Source organism: Tenrec ecaudatus, chromosome 11, assembly GCF_050624435.1.
Source record: "Tenrec ecaudatus isolate mTenEca1 chromosome 11, mTenEca1.hap1, whole genome shotgun sequence".
NCBI classification, from domain to species: Eukaryota; Metazoa; Chordata; class Mammalia; order Afrosoricida; family Tenrecidae; genus Tenrec; species Tenrec ecaudatus.
Window position 1 is genome coordinate 19,062,456 of NC_134540.1, and position 24,742 is coordinate 19,087,197.

The 24,742-nt window shown below is 42.3% G+C and overlaps 1 pseudogene; it reads left to right on the top strand.

Annotated features, from left to right (window-relative positions):
* Positions 1 to 20,249: 20,249 nt before the first annotated feature.
* On the top strand, positions 20,250 to 20,392 carry LOC142461829 (U1 spliceosomal RNA; annotated as a pseudogene).
* Positions 20,393 to 24,742: the final 4,350 nt, after the last annotated feature.

The window sequence follows — 24,742 nt, forward strand, 5'->3', positions numbered from 1 at the left end:
CAGCAGGGTCTGGGGGCAATTATCACGTATTCCTCTGGAACATCACTGGCGAGTTGAAACTGCTCACCACCTGGTTAGCAGCCCTGCAAAAGAAAATGTGTTTGCATCACCAGGACTCCGGAACCTCCCCTAAGTGTACTGAACCAGAACAGCATGCCCCATAGGTAATCCTGATGAATGCACTCAAGTTGGGGGGAAAGCAGGCAGCTATTAGAGCAGATGTACCCCGTGATCATACCCCACTACCCTATCACAGCCGTGCTGCAAAAGAGTAGCCATGGCAGAGCCTACCTTGGCCTCAGTGTCACATGATGTCTGCATCGGGTGAAGGACCCCGCAGCACACAACCCCTGCCCAGCCTCCTGCCCCATGTAGTTCAAGTCCAGATCCAGTGCCCCAGCCCCCAGGGACGGAGATCCCAGTGAAAGCTTGTGCAGGGGCTGGGGGACACAGTGAGTGCCGGCATTCTGCTTCCTGCATCCTTAGCAGTTCCAAAGCGGAAAGCAAGCTGGCAGCTTACAATAGAGTCATGTGCTGGAAAGAAAGAGGTGGAGCTGTGAGCTCACAGGCATTAAGAAAGCAGTGACAGGGCTGACAGCTGCCCGAGAGACCATTCCTGAGTGACACAAGAGCCCTGCTGGGAGAATGTTGTCTTGGGGAAGCCAAGAGTTTCACCAGTTTCACTGGTTGGGGTTGGAAGAGCTCAAGCATCTGCTTTTCATTCTTTTTGGAGTTCCTCTCTTTGCTCGCCATCCTCCCTTTGGGATAGTGCTCATTTCTCCCCCGTCCTGCTCCCCTCAGCGTTCTGCAGTTAAGTTAAAGGCAAAGAACATGCTCAGTATTAAAGGATTCCATTTAGTCCTGTTAGGAGATGGTCCCAAATCTTCTTCCGCTGAGAGGTCTCAGGTGGCCCCAGGACAGCATGACTAGCCGGTATCAGTGCTGCTCATAAATCAGATCAGACAGCTCCCCTTTTGTTATCAAGCCGAGACTCTTTGTTTCCCCAAACAGCTGAAGGCACACTCTGAGGAGCAATGCCGCAATGGTGGAGGGAGGGCTCGGAGGGCTATGAAAACAGATGCGTCCACTGGTCCTGCATTATGGGCTTCAGTGCCAACATTGTTCATGGACAGGGAGTGATGAGCAACTTTTATTCCCTTTTCCGAAAAGGAGGCAGTAGGCTAAATAAGCTTGGGAACCTAAACTCTAGGCCAAGGGCAGGGAACGTCCACATCAGGCCCACAAAACCACCATCAATATCCTCTAACCCAGCGATTCTCAACCTGTGGGTTGCGACCCCTTTGGAGACCGAATGACCCTTTCACAGGGATCGCCCGATACATAACAGTAGCAAAATGACAGTGATGAAGTAGCAATGAAACTAATGTTACGGTTGGGGGTCCCCAGCACATGGGGAACCGTATGAAAGGGCCGCGGCCTTCAGAAGGTAGAGACCCACTGCTCTAACATCACACACGCCACCAAAGAGAAGCAGCTCCAGCCATAACCTGAGGGCAAGTTAATTAAATGTTTGACCAACTATCGCAGGCTAATGTCGAAGTTGGTTATTTATATGGCCCGCAAATGATGCTATTAATATTCAAGTGGCCTCTGGTAGCAAAAAGGTTTCCCTCCTCCGATCTAGGCCAAAGGACCGCAATGTTCCTTCTCTACTACACCCTTCTCATCCACAGAGAAAGAAGTCCAAGACCTTGAACAACCTTGAGAGTTACTCTTGATAGTGAAGGGGCAGTGGGGCACATTATGATTTAGTTACAGTTCATGTTTGTTTGTTTTTTCTTTAAAATAAGCCTTTAATCCTAACACTTAGTTCCACAACCCAGAATACATCTGCAGGTACTTTAAAGGCACCTCCCCTTTTGACCCCACATTTGATGTATTTATCAATTGCTTCCTGTTTGTCAGACACCCCTACCAAACTCCTCCAAGGAATAGGTTGTGGTGTTGGTCATCTTTGAATCTTAAGTCTATTTCCTAGTAAAGAAATTCAGTAAATATTGGAGCATAATTAGATTGGGGGATACTCTTACCAGTGGGGTTGGGGCCACCACATGCAGTAGCTCCTGGAATCTGACCTCCTGTGACCTCCGCTTGTACCAGACATAGAGAATTCTTAGACATTTTCATTAGCGGTTTTTAATTATAGAATAATATGTGATTATTATAGTTGTAGGTTATTTAAATTATTTGCTAGATTATGAGAATACTAACAATATAATTGCTTTGTAAAATCTTGTCACATTGAATTACATTACTGGTCACCACATTGCTGAGCCTTGTAATTTTTTTTTCTATTTTCTTTTATTACTTCATTTTAAAGGTTATTAATGGAGGTTTACAAATACTAATTATAATATTGAAGCTGAAACACTAGAAGATTTTAACAAATCAGTGATCATAAAAATATTAGCAGCAATGAAAACAATAGTCACACCGATGCTTAGAGCATGTGCAGATGAAGTCACTCAATTACTTTTTAAAGTTTTAATAATATCCCTTATTTGAACCAAAATAGCATCATTTTAACAAATGAAATAAAAGTTATTAATAAGATATTTTACAATCCTTTTGTACATACAAAGTTCTCAAAATTCTATGTGCATATTAAACCTCTAGTCAATTTCAGCTTGAACTAATCACATTTTAAGAGCTCATTAACCATAGTAGCTACTATGTTGGATAACCGTTTTATACATCCTGACCCCCAAAATTCTAGTGATTTCATCTTCAACGATGCTCCCTCTTTCTCTCTCTGCTTTGGTGACATTTAGCTCTTTGATGTTTTCTGAATACATCAAAACTTCTTTTTTTTTTCAAAATGTTTTCTCCAATTAAGTCAATTCTGATTCATACTGACCCAATAGGACAGAGCAGAGATTAGCTCTGTGAGTTTCCAAGATTATAACTCTTTTTTTAATCATTTTATTGGGGGCTCATACAATTCTTGTCACAATCCATACATACATCCATTGTGTCAATCACATTTGTACATTTGCTGCCATCAACATTCTCAAAACATTTCCTTTCCATGCGAGCCCTTGATACCAGCTCCTCCTCATTTTCCCCCCTCCCTCCCTGCTCCCTCTGCCTCATGAACCCTTGATAATTTATAAATTATTATTATTTTGTCATATCTTACACTGTCCAGCATCTCCATTCACCCACTTTCTTGTTGTCTATCCCCCAGGGAGGAAGTTATATGTAAATCCTTATAATCGGTTCCTTCTTTCTACCCCACCTTCCCTCCAACCTCCACTCTCACCAATGGTACTGAAGGGGTCATCTTTCCTGGATTCCCTGTGTTTCCTGTTCCTCTCTGTATCAGTGTGCATCCTCTGGTCCAACCAGATTATAAGGTAGAATTGGGATCATGATGGTCGGGGGAGGAAGCATTCAAGAATTAGAGGAAAGTTGTATGTTTCGTCTTTGCTACCTTGCACCCTGACTAGCTCGTCTCCTCCCCAGTAAGGGGTGTCCAGTTGCCTACAGATGGGCTTTGGGTCTCCACTCTGCAGTCCCCTGCATTCACAATGATGTGATTATTTAAGACTGTAATTCTTTATGAGAGTAGAAAACTCTGTCTTTTCCTTGAGCAGGGTGGCTGTTGGTTTCCCACTGTTGACCTTGGAGATCATAGCCCGACTCCTGATTGCTGCGCCCCCAGGGCTGCTTCTTATTTGCATCAGTAGTTTCATTTGCCTCCAGTACCTGTGTGATAGCTCTGTTTTCCTCATTCACACTGTTGGGTCTTTGCAATCATATGGCCAACCTTGGGAGGCTTTCCCAGATGATCTTGCTTAAAATTGCCATGTCTTCTGCCCTCAACTCTTTCAATTACCCAGCTTCCATTTTTTTAAGCGTACTTTCATGATCAAGCCTACTACACATTTCACTCACTTGTATTATGGGTTGGCCCCTCTCCTCACACTTGAATGTAATGGTGAGGATAGAATTGAGCTTGTTTGTTTGTTGCTTTTGCCATGTGTGTGTTGGGGGGTGGGGTGGTCTTCTTGGTTCACTGCATACCCCTGGCATCTGGAAGAGTGTCTGGCTCATAATCCTTATCAATAAATATAGGTTGAGTGGATGGATTGAATGAGTGAGTGTACTAACATCAGGAATGGTTAGAGATGATTGCTTTGGACCACTGGCCCAGAGCATGGAGCGCTTGGATTGGAGGGTAGAAGCACTCGGCTCTCACGGTCATTGTAATTAGGTCATAATGACAGCTCTGTGAAAGGGAAATTGCAGAGTAAATTCCAACCGTTTTGGATTTGTGTAATCTGGATTTAGAATGTGTTTTGGTGTTATAGCTAGCTACATAGGATTTTTATTAGAAATAACACATTTATGTGCTCTGTTATTATACAGCTTACAACTGCACAAAAATATTTATGAACAGTCATTTTGGTGTTATCTCACTTGATAGTGTCACAAGTGTGGTCTCACTCCCCCCCTAGATTTAATAAATTGTGCAAAGTTATCCATTGCCTGAAGGTAGCTCTATGAGGCATGGTTCTCTAGAGAAACAAAACCAGGAAACTTATGATTTTATATTTATATAAAAGGGTAGGTTTATATAGCAAGAGGGAATACAACAGCTAATTAGTCCACACAGCAGGACAACTCACTTTAGAGAAACAAACAAAAAGATAGAGATTGCATTGTGTTTATTTTCTCTGTGAAACGACAAAATATATTGTGAGCTGAAATTAAGTTAAGGGTTTTTAGAATAAGAAATCGTCAATCATCCTGGGTAATCTGGGTGGTCTCTAATGCCAATGGCAACTATTCCTCTAAAACAAAGGCAGAGACGGACAAGAAGACACGATGACACCGAGGAGACAGGGAGATGGGAGCAGAGACTGGAATGATGGAGCCATAAGCCCAGAATGTCACCTGAAGCAGAAAGCACAAGACGTGGGTTCTTCTCTAAAATGTCCCACAGAAGGCGGCCCTGCTGGATGCCAGATTTCTGGCCTTTAGAACCCAGAAAGAATAAATCCCTGATGCTTTCAGTCACCTATTATGTGGTAATGTGCTGTGATGGGATTTTAATGTAGCAATGAAATGTAATTGACAGGCAACACTTGAGATCTCCCTGAGATTAGTTGTCATGGATTTAAAGATAGGTCAATTGTGTAGTTTTCATTTGTATTCTGTTAGTCTGGGTAGACTAGAGAAACAAATTCATGGACACTCAAATGTATATAAGAAAGAGCATTATATACAAGAGCAGTTAAATATTGAGAAAACATCCCAGCCCAGTCCAGATCAAGTCCATAAGTCTGATATTAGCCCATATGTCTGATACAAATCTATAAAGCTCTCTTCAGACTCATGCAACACATGCAATAACGCCAAATGCAGGAAGATCAAAGGCCAGTGGGTGGGAAGTCTTGTGGAGCCAGTGGCAGTGGAAGCATCTCAGCACTGGCATGGGTCTCCACATGGCTATTTCAGTTCCAGGGCTCTAGTGTAGCTTCCTGTATCTTTTCAGAAGGAATGTCTCACAGAGAATGAGCATGTGTCCTGCCTGCCTCCAAATGAGGTCATCAAGCTGTGACCTGATTGACAGGCTAAATTCCACTCTTTCACTCTTAAGTCTCAAATTGACATAAGATTATGTAACTACCAGTTATGGCCACCTAATCAAGAGCAGGTGCAGAGTAGGTGAAAGGGTATATTTAATTGGTATTGTGTTTGCAAGTCAACAAATGGAGCAATAGAAAAAGGGGAGGCTATATATGAACTGTAATCAACCAACCATGGAACATAATTGGGTAAGCAGAAAATTGATGATGTGATGTGAATGAGAAACAGTGAAAAATAACATAGAATGAATAGTTTGTTGAAAGGTCCTCACATTTTGACATATTATTAAATTTTGGACACTAAAAAAATAAGATGAAGGGAAGATATTCTTTTAAGATTTATAGAACTGAATTGATCGTGAGAGTTCACTTATCAAACTCCTGGTTTCAAATTAATTACCTTGTGGTCAGAAATCCCATGTGTCGGGAAGGTAAAACTGACAAAACTACTTCAAGTTCAGTGATTGCCCATAAATAATGGTGCCCGGGATTTGTTCTGCTGTTACAATAAAATCTATTTATCTTAAACTTGTGTGAGTCACTCATAAGCTATCCAAATGGAAACCAGCTGGTATGCAGTTGGATCAGCAGAACTAGGGTTTGGGAAAAGGGCGGCGATGGTGTCATATATTTGTCTATTAATGCAGAGAGTTAACTTCTGTGGTTATGAGGATAAATAAGGTCATCATATGAAAAATATATAGACTTAATAAAAGAAAGGACTCAGAAAAGAATATTGAATGGAAGGAACGTTCTAATGGCAAGCAGAAGAGAAAATAAAAGCCAAGTAAGACCTAACAAAGAAGTAGGACAAGAATCAGAAGAGAATGATTCTGTCAACCCTAACATTTGGCTCTTTGGTGGATGAAACAAACCCAAAAGGTCAAGGTTGTTTGAAATACTTAGAAGTAACTGAGAAATGAGGATAGGCACTTTGAAAAAGTCTCAATATCTTCGTCTTTTTACTGACCTTTCTTTTTATCAGACTCTATTTGGTAGGCGAATCAGCTAACCTTGCTATATTATTTTAGCCAAGTGTGCCCCATTTAGAGAAGAGGTTAGATCCGGTCTTTCAGCTATGCCTCTGCTGAATGTTACTAGACTCTGTATTTGGAATTACGAACTGATGCATTTGAGAAACAGTGTTGGCAAAGAATACAAACTAACAGAAAAGCAAACAATTCTGTTTTGGATGAAACTCAGCCCGATTGTTGCATGCAAGCTCAATGGCAAGACTTCATTGTTCATCCTTTGACTATGTTATCAGGAGGGCCGGTCCCTGAGAAAGGACATCATGCTTAGGAAAAGGAAGGGTCAGAGACAAAGAGGAAAACCTGCAACAAGATGAATTGACACGGAGCTGCAATAATGGCCTCAAGTGTAACAGGTGCAAGGATGGCGCGGGATCTGCAAATGTTTCATTCTGTCAAATGTTGCATTCTGTTGAACGCAGGGTCTCAATAAATCAGAACCACACCGGCGACCGACACCTCACAACAATATTTCAAATACCATCGGCGACTGCACTGGTGGAGAGGCAGCAGTAGAGATTCCAGACTAAGACAAAGCAAGGAGAAAGACCAATGTTTAGCCAAGGAAAGCCCTGTGGATTACAACAAATCCAGTCCCAATTTGTCTGGGAAGGTGTGTCTCCTAGGATGGAAGGCATTCAAAATATGCATTGACTGCCAAGTATGCAAAGAAGTGTGAACACATTGCACAAATGGGCAATGTGCTGCTTATAGATTCCTTTATGGATTGAAACCCTGTAAATATTAATTTCCAGCTGTAGTCCTAAACCAAATAGTCAAACTTGTCCCCATCCCATCCATTCTGACTCACAGCAACCCTATAGGACAGGGTAGAAGTGCCCCTGTGGGTTTCTGAGACTGTAACTCTTTTTTTAAATAGTTTTATTGGGAGCTCTTAGAGCTGTTGTAATAATTAAATCATGCTTGATTATATAATTGTTTCCACCATCAGTTTCAAAACATTTTCATTCTTCTTGAACTCCTTGACATCAGCTCCCTTTTACCCCCTCCCTGCCCAACCCTACCCCCCAGGAGCCCTTATTGTTATGTTACATACATTATAAAGTATTATTATTATTATCCATGTCTTATGCCATCTAATATATCCATTCGCCTATAATTCTGTTATTCATTCCCCTTTACAGAAGTAAACATGCTTCCTCTTTATCCCTAGGAGGTGAGTGGTTTTGAACTGATAACCTTTCTATCAGCAGCTTAATATGTATCTACTATACCACCAAGGCTCCTGCTGATGCTTAAACATAGAAACAGAAGATTCTAACCAAGGTGTGGGGCTAGTCTCAAAATGTTAGAACCTGGGAATCCAAAAATAGCTTGGTTGGGGTCTTTAAACCTCATAATTCTTGGTTTTCAGATAAATTAAGATAATTATCCTAGTCATCTACATATTTCAAGTGTATCAAAATTGTTTGCTTGGAACTTTTGTTCAAAAGCACATTTAAAATGTATAAACAGATGTGGTTTCAATTTCCAGTCACCCGAAATATCTGGAAAAACTCCTGCAACTTCGCTAGCAAGTCCCCAGACAACCCAAGTAGTTCAAGTTAGGACAATAACCACGGTGAAATTTACTCTTAGACATTCTGAAACACGAAATATATAAGCCCATGTAGTCGGCATCTTTTCTGTATACCAAGTCATTGATAGCTACCTCTCTCATCAAAGTGTACCATGAAATGACATCACTGATGAAAGTAATGCTAAATACTAAAGTGTTCATATGAGCACATGCACATGTAAAACAATCAGTGTAGACAGTAGTATTTGTAATCAATAAGTACAATATGTCTTGAAGTAGTACAGGCCGTAGAAACATTGCTATTTGCACTCAGGGAAAGCAAGAGGTTCCGATACCTGGGGGAAAATCTTGGACTCTGTTGCATTGGGCTATAGAATTAAATAACATTTCTCTCCTTTCTCTTAATCATTGTTTTATTTTCTTAAAAGTTATTATTTGGCCTTGAAGTTGATCCAATTTTAAATCGATTCTTGACTAGTAACCATTTCCCTTCCAATTGAACTGATTTTTCAAGAGTGAATTCCTTGGAGCTTGCACATTTTCATCTGCACAATCATAAGACACTCAATTCAGATTCCTTTTTTTACTGAATTTTTATGAAAAACAAAATGTTTTTATGTGGAAACTTGAACTAAGTTATCTCTCCAATGCAGTTTTAACAAAAACAGTCTGAAATCGGGTAAACAATATTATCCTCGATGAACATCTACAGCTGTTTTATTTGGCTGGCTTTCTAAAATCACTATGGTAAGAGTTGCCAAAGGAGATATTACCAAGCATATTATACATTTAAAGTAGTTGAAGAAAGGATATATAAGAAGCAGGAAACCCTAATGTCAGATAAATACAACAGCATAAAAATGATTTTACACCCATGTTTTCTTCCATAGCTCCAAGAATGCTGTTATCTGAAGGAGTTAGTTTTACTTATGGTGGGCAGAGAGAGACTAAGTTAAATGTCCTTACCAGATCCCAGATCTTTGGCCATATCCCTCTATTATAGCTCTTTGTCCAAGTACTTGATAGAGCTTTAATATGGTATCCTTTGCACATATTCTATCGATGCACTTTTTGGTCTACCACCCTAGATATGATTGGTCTAACAACTCAAAAACTCATTGTCATTGAGTTCATAATGGCCCTGTAGGTCAGGGTAGAACTACCCGTGTGAGTTTCCCAAACTGCAGCTCATCATGGGAGTACAATGTCTCATCTTTCCCCCACAGAGAGGCTGGTAGAGCTGAACTACTGACCTTAAAGTTAGCAGCCCAACTGTTAACCCATGAGGACAGCAGGGCTCCTGGCTAAGGTTAGTAGATCCCCATTACATGACAAGACTGATTGATGTCTGTAAGAACTACATGGATGTTTAATTCACTAACATATAAGGCTCCAAAATCACTGCCATTGAGTCAAGGCTGACTCATTTTGACCCCTGTGCACTTCTGGGACTGTAACTATTTACAGGAGTAGGAAACCAGGTTATCTGCTGTGTAGCTGCTGGTGGTTTTAAACTGCTGACCATGAAGATCACAGCCCAATGGGTAACCACTACACTACCAGGGATCCCCATTATAAATGAGCTTTACTCATTCTGCATCCTCAGTGCCTAGCATAGGGGTTTCATTAAGAAGCAATTCCAAGGTTCTTATAAAATAAGAGAAGACACTGATTGTGTTAGACAGGGTTCTTTATAGTAACAAAACCAGAACACATATGATTTTGTGTATGTGTGTGTATATATATATATATATACATATATATATATAACCATATATATGGTATTAAGGTATATAACGACTAATTAGTCCACACAGCAGTACAGAGGGCTCAGTTAAACTCACTTCCATGGAACAGTTAATATACTGGGTCCAAGGTTGAGGAAGCAGACAGGTGAGTTTCCCTTAGGGAAATGCAGGCAGTCCAGCCATAGGCTGCAAACAGGAGGGCGGGGTCACCAGCAGTCAGCAGTTCAGGAACTTAGCAAAGCAGGCTGGATAGGATATCAAACTCAAGCAATACAGGAAGACAGGCTCTGAAGGCCTCAAGCTCAAGCAATGTATACACCAGCAGTGTGGCAAAGCAGGTCTCAAAGAAGCCTCAAGCTCTAGTGACACAATCCACGGGTTGGCTGTCCCACAGGTAATGTAGCTGACAAGTTGAGGTAGAGAACTAGCTAAAGCAGCCACTCACTGGTCCAATCACCAGAAAGCAAGAGACAGAAAGGCAGGGCTTTCCAAGTCATTTATCTCTTTGCACTCCAAACTGTGACCTTATTAATCCCACATGTTCCTATTGGCTAGTTTAGTACAATAAACCTACCTATCATACTACTGAGAGAGGCAAATTGTGTGTGTGAGAGGCAAAGAGGAATGAGGGGGTAGAGAAAGGGTACATGCAACATTATGTTATGTACTCATCGCAGCATATGCGAATATATTGGATCAAAGAATCCCAGTTAGCAAAACTGGGTAAGTGTGAGACTGCTAGCTGAAAGATTAGCACTTGAAACCTCCCAGAAACACCCTGAAAGACAGTCCTGATGATGCTCTGAGAGCACAGAACAGCGGTTCTCAACCTGTGGGTCATCATCCCTTTGGGGGGTCAAATAACCCTTTCACAGGGGTCACCCAATTCATAACAGTAGCAAAATGACAGTGATGAAGTAGCAACAAAAATAATGTTGTGGTTGAGGATCACCACAACATGAGGAACTGTATTAAAGGATCGTGGCCTGAGGAAGGTTGAGAACCACCGGCACAGAAGATCCTAAGCAGTAGTTATACATCCTCTACACTTGGGATTACCCAAGAGTTGAAACTGATACCACAACTTAACAAAAATCACCATACTAACAGGTCTCAAATAGGATCTTAAAGAGGAACTTTCCTTTTGATGGAAAGTGAGGTCCTAAGCCAAGAGTTGCCAATAAAGTTTTACGTTACACCACCTTAGCAATACATTCAGAAGAGGTCATGGAAATCATAATATTCTGAAACTTAGTACTCATGACGGATATTAAAAACTAAGGCACAAGAGTGCAGAAGAGGGAAATTATCTGAAAGACTTGTAAACGTTTCCAGTCCAGAGCCCATCCCTCTTGGGGAGAGGAAAGGAAAGGTCTTCTCGGAGCACACTCACTGTGAGGAGCCACGCTCCCTGGAGCAGACCACCTGGACATGGTGCCACGTGGCTGGATTCTGAGGACACAGTGCCTGGAGGGCTGACGCCTGGGTGAGAAGCTAACTGAAGAGTCATGTACCATCAGAGCCGAGGGCTACCTTTCGATGGAAATTGGACCTTCTCCTATGGCAGGTCAAAGTCATGTGTTTCCCCAATCCCCCAGACAAACATATAAAGTGTAGGAGGCGTGTCACCCCAAGGTGGTTTTCAATAACATTTTAACATTTTCCTGGAAGCAAAAAGATGGTAATTGCCTTAAGAACAGCAGTCTGGGGCAGCGACCAAAGACAAGTCACTGCAGTGAGAAACATTCAATAAGGTAATCTCTAAGGAGCCCAGCAACTAGGACAAAATTCAATTTAACTACCAGTGGATGGGTTCAGCGACGTACTGTCTCTCCTTACCAGGCTTCCACCATGGAGGAGACAGAGGCTAGGCAAGGAGGGCCAGAAGGAAGAGAGCCAGTAAGCTAAAGGAGGCTCTACCGTACTCAGTTTGCAGGAGCCCCGCCCAAAGCAAGCTCAGGGCAGGGAGAAACTTGAATTTACAGTAAACTTCCACAGCTCAGTGTTTCAATGATTACATTGGACTGCATGCACGCTGATTCCTAAACGGAGGCTTTTGGTCTTTTTCCCTCTTGGATTGACCAACTAGCTCTTTAAATTTTCTCAGCAGGCCCCAAAGTCATAGAAGGCTGTGAAAAGTTATTCAAGAGGTGGAGGGACCAGCCCATCAGGTGGATGTTAAATAAGCAATCAATGGAGCCCGGGTGGGTGGCTAACCACAGCAATTCAAAACCCCCAGTTGCTCCACCCAGCACTTGTGGGTCCATTTGTCTTACTGTGCTGACCTGTGTGTGGCTGTGATGCCCGGAGCGACTGTCACTGGTATTCCAAATGGCAACAGGGTCACCCAACGTGAACAGGCTTCAGCGGAGCTTCCAGACGAAGAATAGGCAAGGGCAGGATGTGACAGCCCCCTCTGGAGGATGTACCTGCAGGGAGACCTTATACAGAGCTTCTGAGCATTGTCAGATACTGGAAACCCAAGGAGTGGAAGCAGCTCCTTGGCTGAGGCGGTGCAGGCGGAATGGCCTCTCGGCTTGGAGGGCACTTGCAATGGGAAAGAGGAGGCGCTACCCTGGACATGGCCCTACGTATTTGGAGCACGATGGCAGGAGGGACCAGGCCTTGGTGAAGGATCTGCTTGGTACAGAGGAAGGTCCCCAGTGAGATCTTTTGACGCAGGCCTGACAAAAAATGGGCTCAACCCTAGGAGCAATTGGTAAGAGTGGTGCAGGCCTGGACAGTGGTTCGGTTTGTTGGGCAGAGATAAGGTGGTTGTGGATTGGAGCGGACTCCATCGGACCCAGCAGCAGCAGCTGCTCCACAGGAGCAAGAGGATGCTTTCTACCCCGTGGAGATTTAGAGTCTGGAAAACGCACAGGGGCCCTTCTGTTCTGTGCATCTGACTGGGTGGCAGCGGCTGGATGCAGGGGAAACTGCTGATCGCATCCCAGCAGCCCTGGTGGTTTAGAACAGGTTTTACAAATACAAGCGCCACTCAATTTACGGGGGAAACTCTTTCCTGGAAATTTGCTTAAGTTTTTCCTCCTCAAAGAAGCACTGCAAAATTAGTTCAGTCTATTCTCTAGACTTCTATAGATAAATTACCTTTGTGTTTGTTTATGTCTATCACTTCTAGGTGATTATTAATATTATCTATCAAATCTCCATGTATGTTTCATTTACTCAGATATAAAACGATCTGGGGGAAAAAGACTCAGATGGAAATGTTTGCTAAATAACTCTTCCTAGGGTCTGAGCTCAAAATATTTCTTGTCACAGCTTATTGTCCTGTGCGGTTCTCCTCCTCATTCACATTGTTGTGATTTAATGGCAGAAATATAAAACCCCAAATCATCTGAGATAAATAAAGTTGCTAATTCCATAAGTTAGCTAGAAAATGTCTTCAATAATAACATGAAATTTTACAGCATTGATTTTGATTCCTTTAAATTGATTCGACATCACTATTTCTTTGAATTTTCCTTAATTTGTTAACAGTTTGTGAAAAAGGATGTACCCATGACATTTTGTTTTAAAGCCTTTCTCAAAAGTTTAGTTTCCTAAAGAGAACATGTGCTTTGCAAATAGTACCAAGGCCAACTTCTCTCCCCGAGGAAAATAATCCTGATACATAATTCATAGTCATGTTTCCTGTGTTTGCCCCTTTAATTTAATCTTTCCTTCATTGTAACAATGCAAGTCAAGCCCCACCCTGGATTTTATATCCCTTAGATTAACTTGAAAAATTGCTGCTTTATAAAAGTGTCATTTACTAAAAATAATCGTCTCTGGTCCATTTCTTTGTATCAAGGCCACCTCTCTCCCATGGTCAAGTGGAGTACAAATCTAAACACATACAAAGACTTACCTGCAAGCATTGTGAGCCACAGAAGCAATCCTCGAGCCAAACAAATCACTAAAACTCCCTTGAAGGCTGCGTCTATCATAAGGTCTAAAGATAGCAATTCCCTCTGGTTACCTGTGGTTTCCGAGGTCTTCTGGTTTGGCGCCATGCTTTACGGGACTGTTCTAGACATCCAGTAGGTCCACATCTCTCAACGGCTTCTTGATAAAATATCTCTAGACCAGCAATTCTCAACCTGTGGGTCATGACCCCTAAAGGGGTTTGAAGGACCCTTTCACAGGGGTCACCTGATGCATAACAGTAGCAAAATCATAGTTATGAAGTAGCAACAAAAATAATTTTATGGTTGGGGAGTCACCACAACATGAGGAACTGTATTAAAGGGTTGTGGCATTAGGAAGGTTGAGAACCACTGCCCTAGACAGTACTGAATAGATTTGCATTAAAACAAACAAACATCTGCTCTTCTTTCTTTCCAGCTGCCTATGTTATTTCTGGTGGTTGAAGGTGTCTTATGGTCATAAGGGCAAACATTACATCTATTTTTGCCTTGTATATATTTGGCACACAGCACACCATGTAGTATATAGCATTGGATTCTTTAAGAATTTTTTTAAATTTAAGAGTAACACAGAAGTGTAACGAAGAAAGTAAAAAATCCCCACAAATCCTAACACACAAATGGATCACTATTATCTTTTTGAGAATTTGCTTTTAGGCATCTCTTTATGCATTGAGTTGATGTCTCTATTTTCTATGAGTTTTAAATTGTACACTAATTGATAGCACTTACACCCAAACAGAACAAAAACCAAAATCCCTTAACTCACTGCCATCAAGTTAATGCTGACTCATAGTGACTGTACAGGACAGGGTGAAACTTCTCCTATGAGTTCCTAAGACTATAACTCTTTATGAGATTAGAAAGCCCCATATTTCTCTCCCAAATCAGCTTGTGGTTTTGAACTGCTGACGCTGAGGATCTCAGCCCAATGAGTAATACTATGACACCAACACTCCTTCTGCACTTAGCACAGTTTCCTTCAAATAGGATTGCATTCTGCAAGCAAAGTGTTTTTCATTTGACTCTGTGTGAGGTGCAAGTCACTGACATTTATAGGACAAGTTTGGGTGTAGACAGAATTGTAAAATAGATGAGTTCTACTAAATCCTTAATTTCCTCTCCCTCTTTTTTTTAAACACGTCCATGTAAATGTAAGGACAGAAAATAATATAGACATTGTTGTTTTTACTACTGGGGGGAAATGTCGTGCCTCCTCCACCCTCTCATATTTTGGTGTCTTTCTGTTTTCTCATACTACATCTTTCTTTCTTTTACTCTCTCCCTCTTTCTTTCTTTCTTTCTTTCTTTCTTTCTTTCTTTCTTTCTTTCTTCTTCTGTCTTCAAAGTATATGCAGTCAGGAATAGCCCTTACTAACAGGTACAAACAGTTTACATTTGACTACTAGCCAAAATGTAGGCCACTGAACCTGCCCAGAGGCCCACAGGAGGACCTGGTAAACTGCACATTTAAAGGCTACAGTCAGGAAGACCCAATGGTGGAGTTGTATTCCATAATACCAGGGTCACCAATAGTTAGTGTTGACTTGGCTGTAACAAGTTTGGATTGGTTCTGGCTACCAATCCATCTGGAGATAAGAGTACAAATTATTTTTAGCAGATTAGATTATGCCACTTTAAAACCATATGGCTACACACTTCCATCAGGCCATTAAAAACAAAACAAAATAATCATCATAATAATAAACTCACTGCCATTGAGTTGATGCCAACTCATAGCAACCTACCCTTGTGAGTTTCTGAGACAGTAACTGTTTTATGGGATTAGAAAGCCCTGTCTGTCTCTCAAGGAGCAGCTGGTGGTTTCAACTGCTGTCCTTGTGGCTCCCAGCCCAATGCATAATCACTAAGCCAAGAAGAATCTTAATTAAAAACATATACTGTATATTGAGTCCTATGTATTGATTATATTAAGCAAAGTTAATATACCTCATGTGGCTTTATTCAGGTTTTCTTTGATTTTAATGTTAAGTTCTTTAACCACTACCTCCACTCCGCTAAAAGGGTAGTTGACGTCCTGCTACGAGGACACTAGATGCACACTCTGCTTTAGGAATATCACACTGTAGGTGGCCCTCCCCAACCCCCACATACCTATAGTTTTAACTTTTGCTTGTGTGTATTTGAATTAGATAAAGGTGGGAGAGCAGATTGTAGTTTGACACTCAACTCACATGCTCTGAATCCACTCATCCATTGCAATTCCTCAATGGACCACTGCGTATCCTACTTCTTCCCTGTGTTTCCTGTTTCCATTTCTCCTTCTTACCTGACCCTCCCAGCATTATCTTTGGATCCTTGCTGCCCTTTTCATGTTAAATGGCTAGTTATTCTAACACAGGGGTTAGCTCAGTTCCAGACAGAAAGAGTGACAAATGGTCAAATCTCAGAGGATCCATCCATCTCTAGCTTACTAGTAAATCTGTTCTCTGCCATGTTTTCAAGCTCTGTCCCACATTTTCCTCCCAGGGCCTTCTCATATGATCCTTTCAGTGGTGATGTTAGCTGGGTGCTGTCTAGCTCTTCTGGTCTTGGGTTACGGATACTGAAGTTTATGGAATCCATTTTTCTATTGGACTCATTGTTTTCACATAGTTTCAATTTTTGTCACTCTTCTTTTCCCTCAGATGAAGAAAGACCAATAGTTTCCCCTTTGATGGCTGCTCATGAGCTTTGCAAACCCCCATTACTGCGCATAAAAGTAGGACATAGAACCATGCCCTTGTAAATTAGGTTATCCCAATGCACCTAGCTCCCCCTTGGACGATGGCTGCCCGAAGATGTTCAGTTATGTCTACGAAGTTTCTATCACTTTGTCCCCCATTATGCTCCCCTAGATTCTTGGATATATTTGTAGCAAAATTCCCTTTGGAAAAGTAGTGTTCCATTCACCACAGAATCTTGATGGTGGGAGGAGTGCCTGGTTCACCTCTGTCAGCACTCAACAAAATGCCAGACTCATAATACACCAAAACCTGTTTTTATTAGATGAGTAAAATCAGCCTTGATTGTTAGCGACCTGCCTGTGTATAAGCATCATTGATTTCAATGATTTATTCTTTGTTTTGTTTTGTTCTAGTTTTCTGAGAGAATTGCTGAACTCTTGCAGAAATACCTTATAATCCCTTCCATTAAGAATATAGACATTCTTGTGGCAAACAAAATAATAATCAAGGCAGGATTTCTGTAACAATTTGAGAGATGATAAAGATTTACAGAAAGAAGAAAATCACACACACTGATTAAAGTGTGAACCAAAGGTGTTTTGAGGTGGCCTCCAGGGAAACGTATGCCTTCAAAGATGGGGAATTTCCCTGCATTGAAGCCAAAAATTCACAGGGCACTCCAAGAACGTGAGAATATCGAAGACTTCAGTACAAATCGTGATGCCATCATCAAAATAGTCTGATTCAACATTAATTAGAATGAGTGGTGCTGAACACAAAGCTATTTGAGCATTTCTCTGCTTGAAATGTATCTGTCATCAAAACATTTCCACAAAAATGAAATTGTAGAAGGGAGTTCTGAGAAACGCAAAAGGCTTGCCCTTCAGCCTGACCTCAGATCTGGGTTGGCTGAGAATTGGCCTCTGCCTTCCACCTTCCTCCTAGAGATTTTCTGAACGCAAGATAAACACGGTTAATTAATGGTCCATGCAAGATGCCTGTCTAAGGTATGGCAGGTATGTCATGAATCCTGAGAGAGCAATCAAAAAGGCTGTGCCTTTGAAAAGTTTCTATTGACTCTGTATGGACCAAGGCCCTTCTTCAAGCATGGGAGACATCCAGAGACACAGTAAGTGGGAAACAGGGAGAACTTGCCCCTGGGCACAAGTCCAAACGGGGCACCAAATGAGTCAAGAATAACATTCTGACACACCACAGATAGGAAAGGAGCCTGACTACTGCAGTCCAGGCAGAAGGCTTAAGGCTTAGACCTCAGTAGCATCTTGAAATTGGTCAGTGTGATTTAGAGCCTGTCCCAGGCACTCTTTACCTTTGATAAGGCCCTGAGGCAGGAAGGCAGCACGCCGCACCATCAATGAAGGGAACCGACCACCGTGGTTTGCTCTCAATGCACCAATTTCTAGATCATTTCCTGCCTTGAAATTTGCTTGAGAACTTTTCTTCTTTCTTAGTTGTCCTGTGTATGTCTTTTGTTTTCCTTCCCTTGGATTTACTAATAGCTATGCAAATCCACATAGGTCAAATGGCTCAAAACCAGACAGAAATCAGATAAGCCGGAATGAAATGAAACTCTTCATATGTTTTAAATCATACACACACCACCGGGAATGTACTGTTTCGGAAGGCTCTGCTCTCTGCCAAGAGATACAGCCTAGTTGTAAATAATGAAAATGAATAATGCGAAGCAAAATGCATACACTTATTTGGGCATCAGTAACAGCTTTCCTTCTCAGACTCATCGACTTTGGAAATGACAAAACAAGACCATTTAAAACCCATCCAAAGCATTGCCATAAGTTGGAATAGAGGCCAACGGGATCCGCTGAGTAATGGTGCCGTCTTTTTCCATCTGAAGAAACGTTATAATAAAGATACATACCAAGTTGTCTGCAACATGGTGGCAAATGATTGGTTTGTAGGAGACATGTAACAGACAGCCTGTACATGTCCTGTTCACCCCAAGACAATACATTTTGAAGAGACTATGAACCCAACTCCAATTCACTGACATCTCAGGTTAGCATTTTCACAGTTTGGAACCGAAAAGTTGGAGAGCGTTGTTTTAGGTTTCATTGGTTTTTAAATTTTGTTTGCTTTGTATTTTTATGAGCAAGGCTTTTCCTAACTTGTGATCCCTTCATAACATTTTGGTGAACAACTTCAGCAAGCCCAGGTCTCCATCAGTCTTTTGATGCTCAGGAAAGGGTCCTCAATAGCAGAGCTTAATTTTAATCTTAGTGAGAAAGCCAAGTGCGAGGCAAGAGGCGAATGGAAGGTAAGGCTTTCGTTGAGCAAACTGAAAAATCCAACATCGAATTCACCACCAGTCACCACTGTATTGCCTTACTGACTTATCAACTGGTAACTACCCCGATTGTTTTTCCTTACAATTTGTTTCAAGCATTCACCATATTCAATTAAAAACAACAACCAAAAAAACCCAAAACTGTGCACATCTGCTTTTCAAAGAAATGGCTTTAATTGCTGAACTGCTAATGGGGCATTTTCTTCTGTAGAATTTCAACCCATCTGCACACTCTGATTACTGTATCTTCCTCAGATCAGGGCTGCATCAACCCCTTTTCCTAAATGATCCTCATTAATCGCATCCGTCATTCTCTCTAACATGTGGGGAATGAGTCTGGAGTAGTAATGATGCTTGATTGGGTTGCTAGCTTCCTTTCAGACAGAGGATGAAGGTTTCAAACTTCTCCCCACACAAAGCACCGAGAACACGCCCAAGCTCACTAGGCAGATCCTGAAATCTGGTGGGAAAAAGAAATCTCCTGACAGCTTAAAATTGTGAAGAAATCAAAAAACAAGTTTACGCCTGATAGAGGATGTTGGTCTCTTATGAGATGGCATTAAACTCTCCTGGGATTACTAGGCACTTCTCTGCAACTTGTGAAAGGGAATTCCATAAATAACTTACTCCCGGGGAACTCCTTACTTCTTGTAGGACATGAAGTACACGGGTCAAGGTAAAATCAACATGGCTTAAAATGCAGTACATCCTTATTTATCTTGCCCTTTTGACCACAAAGAATGTGTGGTTAACCATCTGGATAGAAGAGAGAAAATCATTATTTTTTCAAAGTTTTCTTTTCTTTGACCAACCAGAAAAATTCACAGCCATTGAGTGAATTCCAACTCACAGTGAGCCTATCCCAGCATAGAATGGCCCCTGTGGGTTTCTGAGCCTGTGAATCCCATGGGAACCCACAGTTTCATCTTTCTTCCTAGGAATGGCTGGTGGTGGTTTCAATCTCACAACCTGTTGGATAGCAGCCCAACACCGAACCCATTATACTACCAGGGCTCTCATACGTTCCTTTGTTTTTCTGATCCTTGTTCAAAGCAAATATATTGCAGGGAGGGTGGTGGTGGATCAGACTGCTCCTGTGCAGTTTTCAGCTCCTCACTATGACTTCTGTGTTTGTAATGAAAATGACCTCTCCACGCGACAAAAGAGATGAACCATACTGAGGTAGGAAGGAGTAGAGAGAAGAAATGCTGCTTTTAGTCATTTGATGAAGCATTGTTTGAATGCAGAAGTCAGAGGCTCCCACGGTGGAAGCCAAGGTCTACAGAAACTGCCATCAATCCCAGTTGCCCGCAGCACCAAAGACTAGTCCTTACCTGTCCACCTGAAGGGTTCTCTACTATGAAGCTCCCTCCATACTTACCTGGCAGGGGAGATACCAGGATCAGGAAGGTGGTTTTCCCAGGGTGAGGTTTATCCATCTCACCCCTGAGATTTCCCCAAATGAGGGAAACTCGACTGCATAATTTGTGATAGTGGGGGGCTGCACTCGCCCTCAACAAACATAAATAAATAAAAGATAAAAAACAATAATAGCTCCCTCCAGCTGTGCTCCCTGGAGGCTCCCAGTGATAGTTGCTCCAGAATAATGACTTCCCTTGGGACACCCAAATCCCGCTTCAGTGTGTCGCCTTGGCAAACTCAGGCCCACCCATGCTGCAAATGGGGCTGTTGTTCTTGTCAGGGGCCACGGAGTTGGTTCCGACTCCTAGCAGCCTTATGCCCCACAGAAGAAAACACTGCGGGGTCGTGCGCCATGCGCACAATGGTTCCTCTGCCTGAGCCCCTTGTTGGGGGCCCGGTGTCAACCCATCCCCTTGAGGGCCTTCCTCTCTTTTGCCAAGCAGAATGTCTTTCTACAGGGACTGGTCTCTTCTGACGACACGTCCAACGCATGTTAGATGGAGTGTTACTGTCCTTTCCTCGCTGGCTGTACTTCCTCCAAGACAGATGGGTTGGTAGCAGTCCACGGTTATTTTCAATGTTCTTCTCCAGCCCCACATTTCAAATGCATGGACTCTTCTTTGGTCTTCCTGATTTGATGCGAGTTGTTCTGTTCGATGAGAGAAGGCTTGGAAAGCTTGCCCAGAGAAGGATCCAGCAAGGTTTGACAACAAATATTTGTCTTTAAAATGTACACGTGGATGAATAAGTGAAGAAGGCATCGTCTCACCAGTTTATAGTGGTGCCAAGCATTTGGGAAATAACATTATGATCAGAATGAGAGGAAGAAGAGTGAGTTATGCTGTTGGAGCCTTAATGCTGTCAGCTAAGCTAGCCTACCAATTTACTTCACAAAAGGATCTCAGCTGCTACCAACTGTACGGCTTCTGTGTCCGGCAGGCTGCCCATTCTTCTGGATGGTATTTTGATGGTTACTGGAACGCTGGTAGTGAGAGGGTTACAAGTTGGGCTGCTAGTGGGAGGGCAGAAGTTCAAAACCACCAGACACTTCGAGGGAGAAAAGAGAGGCTCTCTACTTCCTTGAAGAGTTGCATCTCAGAAACTCATGGGGCCATCCTGTTCTGCTCGAGAGTCCTTATGAGTCAGAGCTGACTTGGTGGCAGGGAGTGCTGTTGATGCCGTGGTTTTACATTTTGATTGACAGTAATTAGCTGTTTGCATATCCCTTTTGAGCATCTAGATTAGTCGACTCTTTTCTGAACACAAACAGATAGTGATGTTAACTTAACACATTAAAGCCAACGACCCTGTTTGCCGACCAGAGCTTGCTCCCCCAGGTCATTGTGATTGCAATGTTGGGTGCCCTGTCTTTCCTGTTACACATGTACAGAGCTCTTTGAGTTTGTTTTAGAATCAGGGAATCCTACCCCTGGACTACAGCACATCCTTCTCATAGTGACTAAACTTTCCAGGAGCAGCCTGCTTCCCCTGATGTACTACAGCTTTGCCTCATGAGCACCAATGACTCTACGAAGTTACTGCTCCCACACTTCCCTGGCAAGTGAGGCACCATGATCACAAAGGCGGCTGACCCAGGGGAGGCTGTCCATTGCACGACAAATGGGCCAAACCCAGCGATTTCCCCAACTGTAGGAAACCCCACTGCATAATTTGTGATCGGTGGGCACTGCATTCTTCTTACATGATCCCCTGTTAATATCATATATATGGAGAGAGAGAGAGAGAGCTCCTGCAACATTCCTACTGTTTAAATGTGTTCATTGATTTTCTTAAATTAGCAAGTATGCCAGTAAAGAAATAAATAACCTGGATTATCCATAGGCTGACAAACAACAACTGTATTTTAGTTTGTACATCAAAGGTCATCAAATGCCAAAACTGTGATGAAAATATCTTGCGACCCCCACACGCAGCGGTAATTCTAAAATATTACTGCCATCAATTAGTTTCTTTGTGCAAGGCAGTATCATTGCTCTCATGCAATACTCATATTTCCATAGGAACTCCACTCGATATTTTCTGGGCTGGGTTAACTTCAGGTAATGTGGTACTTAGAATGAATTATGACTCTATCAGAGTGATTCATTTAGAGTAGCTCTGATAAATATTGGAAGTTGCTGTAAAAATCTGAAGGCACTAATCCAATCTTCAAACAGCATTATTTGCGGCAAAGACAAGAGAATCAAAGCAAGCGTGTCCAGAGACGCCTCCCTGATGTTGCTGGATTTAAACCTTACACAGCCATTGTGTCACTCCAGATCACAGGCCTACCTTTGTCTGGCTAAAAATCACCTCATGCTTCACACACGTATGGCACTTCATTGGGAAGTGTGCTGGGTGTAATACAGAATCTAACGTGATCGCTAGCAGCCACTATTGAATATTTGGTGTTTTACTTTTGTTTATTTCTGAAAGAAAAATAGACCCTCTTCTTTATTGTTGCTGTGTATTCTTTAAATCTCAAGAAAGCTCACTGCCACCTAGGAGATTCTGATTCATGGCACTCACTGTTACATGGGGAAGAACCACCCCCCTTGGGTTCTGAGCCCCTTCATCTTCACAGGAGCAGAAAGCTGTTTCTTTCTACCCAGGAGTTGAGAATGTATTTGAACCTCTGACCTCATGGTAGGCAGCTCAATGTGATGCACACTATGCCCCCAAAACTCTATAAATAGGAATATAAATTGTTAGATGAGAGGCGGCGTATCTGGGAGGTGGTCATTGGAAATGCATAGTCATTTACGTGCATTTGTGATATATAAATGGGGGCTGACATGAAAACTCACCATTTGGTCCACTTTTCTTGAACACGTGCTCTTGAGAAAACTTCTGTTACAAAAGTCTCAAGGCCACAGAAGCACAGATTGCTAAGATTTGGGGTCCCTGAGTGAGCAGAAATTAGGATGGGTGAATTTTTAATAGGTCAGGGAGGGTCCGGGACATGGGCAAATCTTCCTGAACACAAAGCCTCCATATTGGAAATCAGCCTGAGAACTGGGATCCATCCCATTTACCAGATTTCAGATAAAACTGAAGACTAAAGGGAGTGAGAGAAAAGTGCTGGAGTCACATTTCTGCCTACAATCAGCCACTTCTAAGCAAAGATCTGGAGCAGCAGTACAAGATGGGCAAAAGCGGGTGAAGAAGAAGTCGATTGTGACAAAGGAGGAGTACAGAAGAATACGACTGTGCATACAAATGCCGGTCCTGTTTGCAGAGGCCTTAATTTAGCTGTATCAGGGTTGCAGATGTCAAGCTGTGATTCATGGCTCATGCCTCTAGCAAGATCTCACTGCATATTGCTTGATAGAATCCCTACGATCCATCACCTACAGTTATCTAACAACAATTTAAATAAAGTAGATGGCATTATTCATACCTTGAGTATATTTTGGTGTTTTGTAAAATAGTTGATTATGAGCATATACCTATACCATTGGCAAGCATGGGTTCACATACATACTGAGCAAGATGCATGTACCAAGTGAACGCTCTCTTTGATTAACTAATTAACATGCAATTAAGCTTACTTGCTTACTAATTTGTTATATTGACCAGCGTCTTATTAGCAATTCTAAGCACAGGTAAAATCTGACTACTCTTTTAAAGGATCGAGTGGGGGAAAACTAGGCCACATAGAATCTAAGATCCCATTGAAGTGAAAGGTAGCTGGATTAGGGATAAAGAGGTGTTGTTTTTCCTGAATGCCTGTGCTCATGGAAATCGGCTAGCATAACCACAATAAAGGGTTTGCACCAACCAGGCACCTATGGAAAACACCTAGGCACCAGCAATATTAAATCACACAGGCGCACCTGGACTCAGCCAATACAATCAGTCGATACCCTGCACCATGCCTCTCCAGCTAGTGGGGCTAGGAGGGAATAAATCCCAGACTGAGGGCAAGACAGTCTCTCAGGTGTGCTCTGCAATGGAGGGAATCTCTCCTGAGGATATGGTGCATAATTACCTGTGGGTCCTCTTGGGCCAGCAATCTCGTGGCTCTCTGGAGATTTCCTGCTCTTGGTTCCATACGCATGGTTTAGTGCACCTGTTCTGATATTCCTTTCACATGGCTTTGTGGCTCCCCTGCAGTGGCCATCTTTAGTTGCAGAGTCTTGTGCAGTCCCCACATGGCCTACACACTTTCCAGAGAGAGCATGTACCTTTTGAAACTATAATAACTTAAACTTCCCTTTCCCCCACAAAAGTTACTTGGATGCAAAACTGCTTCTGCCGTGTGAATTCTTTCAGCATTGAAAAGAACTGAGGTCAACCACCCAAGAACCTCAACAAGACTGCTCAGCATCAGAAGCTTGCCAGCATGGACAAGATCATCAGCAACCTCTAGGTGGGTAGCTACCTTGACCATCACATAGTGGGTTAGGCCAGGTGTCTAGAGAAACAAATCCAGTGACATGCA